We start from the raw sequence: 7,744 nt of genomic DNA on the forward strand, positions 1-7,744 counted from the left end.
CAGCCTTTGTCCGGTTGTTGTGCACTGGTTGGAACGAGAAAAAACCCAATCAGCTGAATGTATCCACAGAGGCGGATCGATCTCGCTTGGGCTGTCACAGTCATAATACTTTGATGAACTCAGGGCTCATCCAGGATTAAAAATACTTGTAGCCAAAAAAATTGCCAAATGGGATTTTTATTTGCCATAATGAAAATGTTTTAATCAAAATTGTTTTGTGTAGTACTGTATAGAGTATTTATATATGAATATGAAAATGCATCTTTTTCAGCTAATTATGTACAAACTGGAATACATCTGAATAACAAAATTACCCCCTGATCAAAATCAAAGACAACAATGGGGGTAGGGGCAGTTAATATATTAGCCTACTTTGATTTTTCAGTGGGTGAGGGGAGATATGCAGTGTTGGAAGCCAATGCCCTCTGCAAACACACCCAAAATTGTAAGGCCTATGGCATTAATAAAACTCTGAGAGCCAATACTCTTCTTTTTTTAAACAGTGCTCATTATTTCTGTAAAATAGCAATCTTTATTTTGGTTTGAACTGCTTTTAATTGTATTTTAAAGTAACCCATCTATTCCACACCCCAACAATTTCGTAATTTCTGCCATTTTTTTGATTTCCGCGTCGTGTTACATGCTTGTTGTTGATTTCAGCTTGTAAAATACGTAACCTAAGAATGCTGACTTCACGTTATGACTACAATCCCTTTACGTCAAAAGGTTTTGATTAAAAAGATAATGAATTCAAATTTTACGGTCTTTTTAAAATCTAGCTAACTTTTGAGATGTCACCTCACAGTCAACAAATTTATATAATATTTTATCTAACAAATATCATGATTATTTTTAACTAATTGTATAAATACTGCATGTTCCTTTCCCGCGATCGCGAAATGCATGAGTGCGAAATTAACAAGGACAACGGAAATAAACAAATGAAACAACAATTAAGTATTCATTGATGCGAACAACTATTTGGTGTTGAGGTTTTTTCTCACAAATTTACTTGCGTGTAATCGTATTGTTTAATGTCTGCAACAGTCTCGGCTGACTGTCATGCGTGACCTATATGCACACTGAGAACAGCCAACGAATGTTTTCCAAACGTTCGCGAACTATGTGATTGGTTCCCGACGTGGACATTGGGTTTAACGTGAAGCGCATAAACCAGTTTAGTGGATGTTTTTGTTTTGCTCGGTTTAGCTGAACTCGGTTCTAGCCTACTCGTCTTTGGCCCTGAACTAGCATGTGTATTGAAACTGACACGCAATTTCGGTCCGTTTTTATTACTTTGGCTCAAAGACTTTACAGAGTTAAAATAACACGCTACAGATTTTTCAGACTTTTCTTGCATACATGTTACCGTTAAAATTAATAACTGTGATTATTAAAATAAGCAAACACTGTTATGCTGAATTCTTGATGATCGGAAGATAGAAAATGGCTTAGCCAAATTTTTTGCTCAGAACTGGATGCTTGTTGGTGTAGTCTGTGGCCTTTCATATGTCTTGTGCCCTTTGCTAATAACCACCATTCTGAAACGTATTTGTCTGCATTGAACTCGTCAAAATCATGCACGGTGGACGCGGAGTGGATGGCAGCGTTAGGGTGGATATTTATATCGCCTGTCAGTCAAGTTATCAGTTTCGATACTTTTGAATTGCCCGTGACTGTCCCAGTGTCGTGAAGTTTTGTTTTTCATTTTACTTGTTTTATGATTTTCTTGGTTGCCCATCCGGGCAACTGTTTGACAAAGAATGGTTGCTCGCAACATATTTTGATTGTCCCGGGCGCACGGACAACCGATTTGTGCACCCCTCTTCCTATATACTCTGTCAGAAAAGAAACGCATAGGCGAAATATTCATGGAATGATCTCTTTAATACAAAGTGGCATAATTTTGTTATTTATGATTGTATCACAATCAAATTTGACATGAGTATGTGACAATGTTCTTGCTATGGACTGACGGCAGTGGAGGCGTTTTCTTCACCAAACAGCATCGCACGAGGGCGCTGAAATCAGTACCTTGTGTGGCCACCAGCAGCAGCCATTACTGCGTGACATCTCCTTAGCATAGACTGAATGAGTCTCTGAATCCTAGCCCATTCTTCCTGCAGTTCATGTGACAGTTGCGAAAGTGTCTGAGGCTCCGGGTCACGCTGGCGTACCCGTCTGTCCAGTTCGTCCCATAGATGTTCAGTGGGGTTGAGATCTGGCGATCTTGATGACTATGGCAGCACATTAATGTTCTCATTCTGTAGGAAATCCATTATTACACGTACCGTATGCGGCCTGGCATTGTCCTGCTGAAAGAGTTCTCTCTGTCGATCCAAAATGGGAAGCATGTGATGGCGAAGAATTTCATCCCGGTAGCGTACAGCTGTCGGGTTTCCTTGTACAAACACAAGTTCATTTCCGCCGGTGTATGAGATGACTCCCCACATCATGACATTCCCTCCACTGAATCTGTCAACTTTGGCGACGCAGTTGTTGGCAAAACGTTCATTGTGACATCTGTAAACACGTTGTTCATCACGTCGCTGTAGAAGGAAACGTGACTCGCCGCCAGTTTCCCAAATTCCACCCCTGTACATTTGTGCACCAACGAACACGTAAATGTCGATGTTGACATTGCAGGACGGGGCCAACATACAGTCTCCTAGCCCGTAAACCAGCTTCTCGAAGTCTGTTCCGAATGGTTTGTGCAGACACCCTTCTCAAACCAGGTATGCGTCCAGCAGTGTTCGTTGTTGTGGCAGTTTGGTGACGCAAGTGCAGAACCCAGATGTAGTGATCTTGTGCTGCAGTTGTTATTCGAGGTCTTCCACTTCTGGGACGGTCTTCAGCTGATTGAAACTGTTGGTACCTGTCCCAGAGACGTGAAATTGTGCTCTGATGGACGTTCATGTGGCGTGCGACTGCTGACTGCGATTCACCTAACATGAGGCAGCCTATTTGAATGTTTCAATTCGGCAGGCTTAATCTTGACATCTTGTAACTCGTCTACGTCGAAATGGAAATGAGGCATCATTGCGAGCATTGCAGCTTTAAATACCCATCACTACCCCAAAGTTTTCCCCAAGTTTCACGTGCATTCGCCAGAATCTGACCATTTCATGCCGGTTTTCTGCAATTGTCGCACATCGTGCCACAGTGTGCATTAAATTTGTTTTAGGGTGCATTTGGGCATGCTGTCCCATTCCAGGAACATTAACAAACATGGTCATTCAGCAACATTGTACAAAAAACCGATACCCCAATATTTTTCCCCGAGTCGATGTCGATTATTTTGTTTGTTTCATGGTTTTTTTTATTTTTTTATTTTAACCATTTTTGTTTACATAACCATACATACAATAACAGCAATATGGAAAAGAAAAAAAAAGAAAAAAAAGAAAAAAGTAAAAAAAAAGGCTACACTTTTTATAATATTATAATATAGATATAATTTCTTTTTTAATCCATTCCATATTTGGAATACATGTATAACTTTTCAAGTGACTCTTAAATATAATCTGCTTAGTTAATAATATATATAAATTAATTGGATCATTGTTACTTGTTCTAAAACCCAAAATTACATTTTCTTTTGTAAAATTTATTGATATACCTGTATTTTCAAGGATCCATTCTGTCAACCCTTTCCAAATGGGATTAATTTTACTACAGTCAAAAAATAAATGAATTAATGTTGATATTTCATCTTTACAAAAAGAACAAAGTGGAGACTCGATATGTCCTATGGTATGTAAAAAACGGTTATCTGTTAATATTTTGTGGATAATTTTGTATTGAAACCATCTTAATTCTGTGTTGTCCATGCAACAAAACGGCATTGCATTTATAAGTTTCCAATTGTATTCTTGATAATGACAGTTTAGCTCAATTTCCCATTTTAAATTGTATGGGTTTTTTTGAAATTTTTATCCAAGCAATATATTATAATCATTTTTACTGTCTTTGCAGTTTATGTTGAGTTTAGAATTATTGTAAGGAAGAATGGGTTTTTTAAGTTATATTTTGAATTGATTTATTTTATGTATCTTGCAATACCGCTTGACTGCACTTAAAATACTATAGTAATGTATAAAATTAATTTTAACATTATATATTGTAATAAATTGTTCATATGTATAAAATTTACCATTGTCATCTATTAAGTCATTTATATACCTAACCCCTGCTTCATACCAGTCTTTATAAAATACTGCTTTATTATTTATTTTAATGTCATCATTATACCAGATAAATTGAGATTGTATGTCATAGTCACTACTGAGTTTGTTCTTACATATTTTGAAGTATGCACACCAAGCCAATAAAGTGTCTTTCCAGAAGTTATTTTTTACTGTTGGCACAATATTTTTTTCAATATAATCTGGATCAAATTCCATTATATGGTCAAACTTATCAATCACGTTTAGTGTTAACAATTTCCATTTCAAATTAGAACTTGTACATAATTTTTTGATCCAAGTAATCTTTTGTGCCATAATAAACATTTGAACATTTGGAACTTTAATACCTCCATCTCTAATATTGTAATTCATTTGTACACGTTTGACCTTATCTGGTTTTCCTTTCCATATAAATTTAAAAAGTTTCTTTTGAAATTCTAGTATTAAATTAGTAGTCTGATTTGGAATGGCCGAAAATAAATGATTTAGTTTTGCCATAAATAAGAATTTTACAACAGTGTTTCTTCCTAATGGTGTTAAAGTTCTACTTGATCAAATATTCATTAAAGACTCAATAGCTTTCACTTTATCAGTATAATTAATTTTAACTATATTTTCTAAATCAACATCAAACTTAATTCCCAATAAATTAAACTGGTCTGTCCAATCAAGTTTCCATTCTTTACATAATTTATAACGACTGCGTTTTTTTTATCCTGTCCAAATCAATTTAGTTTTCTCCACATTCACTTTAAGACCTGAAAATGTAGAATAAAATGTTAAAGTATTGAGAGTACCATATAGGCTTTTCTCCGTTCCATCTAATATTACTGTTGTATCATCTGCAAATTGAATAAATAAATATTCAATGTTACCAAGTTTTATTCCTTTTATATTATTATTGTTTTTTAATAGTCTGGCTAATATTTCTGCACAGAGAAGGAAAATATATGGAGACACTGGATCGCCCTGCCTACACCCTCTTCCTAGGTTAAAAAAAGATGAAGCAAATCCATTTACAAGGACACTAGATTGGCTATCTCTCTGAAATAAGTAAACCCATTTCTGAATCGATCTTCCAAAACCAAAAAACTTTAGTACTTTGTGAATAAAATCCCAGTCTACCGAGTCAAAGGCTTTTTCGAAATCAATCAATAATAATAAGCCTGGGATATTATGTTCTTCAGTGTAATTCATAATATCATATACCAATCTTGTCACTTCACCGATGAATCTACCTGATAGAAATCCCTTTTGTTCTTCAGTGTAATTCATAATATCATATACCAACCGTGTCACTTCACCAATGAATCTACCTGATAGAAATCCCTTTTGTTCTTCAGTATAAATCATAATATCATATACCAACCGTGTCACTTCACCAATGAATCTACCTGATAGAAATCCCTTTTGTTCTTCAGTATAAATCATAATATCATATACCAACCGTGTCACTTCACCAATGAATCTACCTGATAGAAATCCCTTTTGTTCTTCAGTATAATTCATAATATCATATACCAACCGTGTCACTTCACCGATGAATCTACCTGATAGAAATCCCTTTTGTTCTTCAGTGTAATTCATAATATCATATACCAACCGTGTCACTTCACCGATGAATCTACCTGATAGAAATCCCTTTTGTTCTTCAGTATAATTCATAATATCATATACCAACCGTGTCACTTCACCAATGAATCTACCTGATAGAAATCCCTTTTGTTCTTCAGTATAATTCATAATATCATATACCAATCGTGTTACTTCACCGATGAATCTACCTGATAGAAATCCGTTTTGTTCTTCAGTATAATTCATAATATCATATACCAATCGTGTCACTTCACCGATGAATATACCTGCTAAAAATCCCTTTTGTTCTTCAGTATAAATCATAATATCATATACCAATCGTGTCACTTCACCGATGAATCTACCTGCTAAAAATCCCTTTTGTTCTTCACTTATAATAATTGGAAGGACCGACTTTATTCTTCGGGCTATAGCAGCTGATACTAATTTATAAGACACATTAAGTAAAGAGATAGGTCTCCAATTTTTTTAAAGTTTCTTGTTTTTATTTGCTTTTGGAATACAGGTTATTAAACCTTGTTTTGGGGTAACTGAGAGCATTCCATAATTTAAAGTATTTATTAGATATTTCTTTAGATCTCTCCAAAAAAAGTAAAAAAATTCTACTGTAAATCCATCAGGGCCAGGACTTTTTTAATTTTTCATAATTGTAAGAGCTTGTAGGATTTCATCATAACATAGTATACCTTCCAGACGTTCAGAAGTATCTGGGTCTAATTTTGTAAACTCACTCGAGTCATTGTGTGAAAAGAGTACTTCTAAGTTTACTTCACTTACTGGGTTTTTTAAATAAAGTTCCTCTATTATATTCACCGTGTCTTTGATTGTTTGACCATCATTTGTCTCTATTTGTACAAAAGATTTATTTAGAAAATTTCTAGATTCTAAATTTAAAAAATATTTTGTGGGTTTTTCACCTTTCTCAACCCATCTTGCTTTTGATCTAACAAAATTCCCTTTAGCTCTTATGCAACAAATTTTTTCAATTTCAACATTAATTAATTTAACATTTTGGATCAGTTTGTTTTTAACATTAATATCTTCTGTATCATATATTTTTTGTGTTAGTCTATCAAGTTCAATTACTAACTCTTTTTGTCTATTTATTGTAAAAAAGATTTTCATCAATGAATACCATATTGTCTTCCCCCGAATCATAAGTAGTAAGGTCTCCCATAAAAGCTGATCATTGACTGTGAATTGGTTTATAGTCTCGTCATTAGTTTTATTGTTGTATTGTCATGTCATGTCATGTCATAGGGTTTTACGTGCACATTCAGAACAAGCTGTTGTAGCGCACGCCTGTCATGGGCACAAGAGCCGGCCTTGGCCGGCTCCTCCGTCCACGACAGGAAAGGTGGGGGGAGGGGAGAGGAGGGACCGTCCTGCACTGGCAGGTGCAAGGGAGCACCAGCAGCCCGATCAAATCGGTAGCAGGCGGGTGGGGGTGGGGGTGGTGGTGGTGCTATGGAATTTGAATGGAGCAGTTAAATGCCAAAGAGAAAAGGGTGCGCAATTTTGATCGAGGGAATTTGGCGCAATTTTGAACGGTCGGTCGAAAGGTAAATGGCCGAGCTAATATAGGTTTTGATATTAGTGAATCGAGAGTAGCTCGTTAATTTTAGACCTCTACGATGCTGTGGTGTCTCCCTAGGTTGCCCATAGGGCCCTTATAAAGGGCGTGACCGCTTCTGGTCGCGGCATCACCAAGTACCAAGTTATTACTAGCAGCAAGTATTGGGGTTTTGGGTGGGGGAGGCCGATACTCTTTTGTTCAGCTTCCCCCGGGTGCATTGCAATTGTGTACTCGGAACCGGTATTCTTTTGTCTGGTTCCTTATTAGAGTACGTGCTGGGCCATTAAATGGGGGCGGGTGCATTGTTATCATTAGTCAATGCACCCTGTGTACTGATGCAGTGAGTGTGTAGTCTGTGTGTGAATCCTAGTTTTGTGTTAAGGTT

The sequence above is a fragment of the Gigantopelta aegis genome, chromosome 4 (genome assembly GCF_016097555.1).
Source record: "Gigantopelta aegis isolate Gae_Host chromosome 4, Gae_host_genome, whole genome shotgun sequence".
NCBI lineage: Eukaryota > Metazoa > Mollusca > Gastropoda > Neomphalida > Peltospiridae > Gigantopelta > Gigantopelta aegis.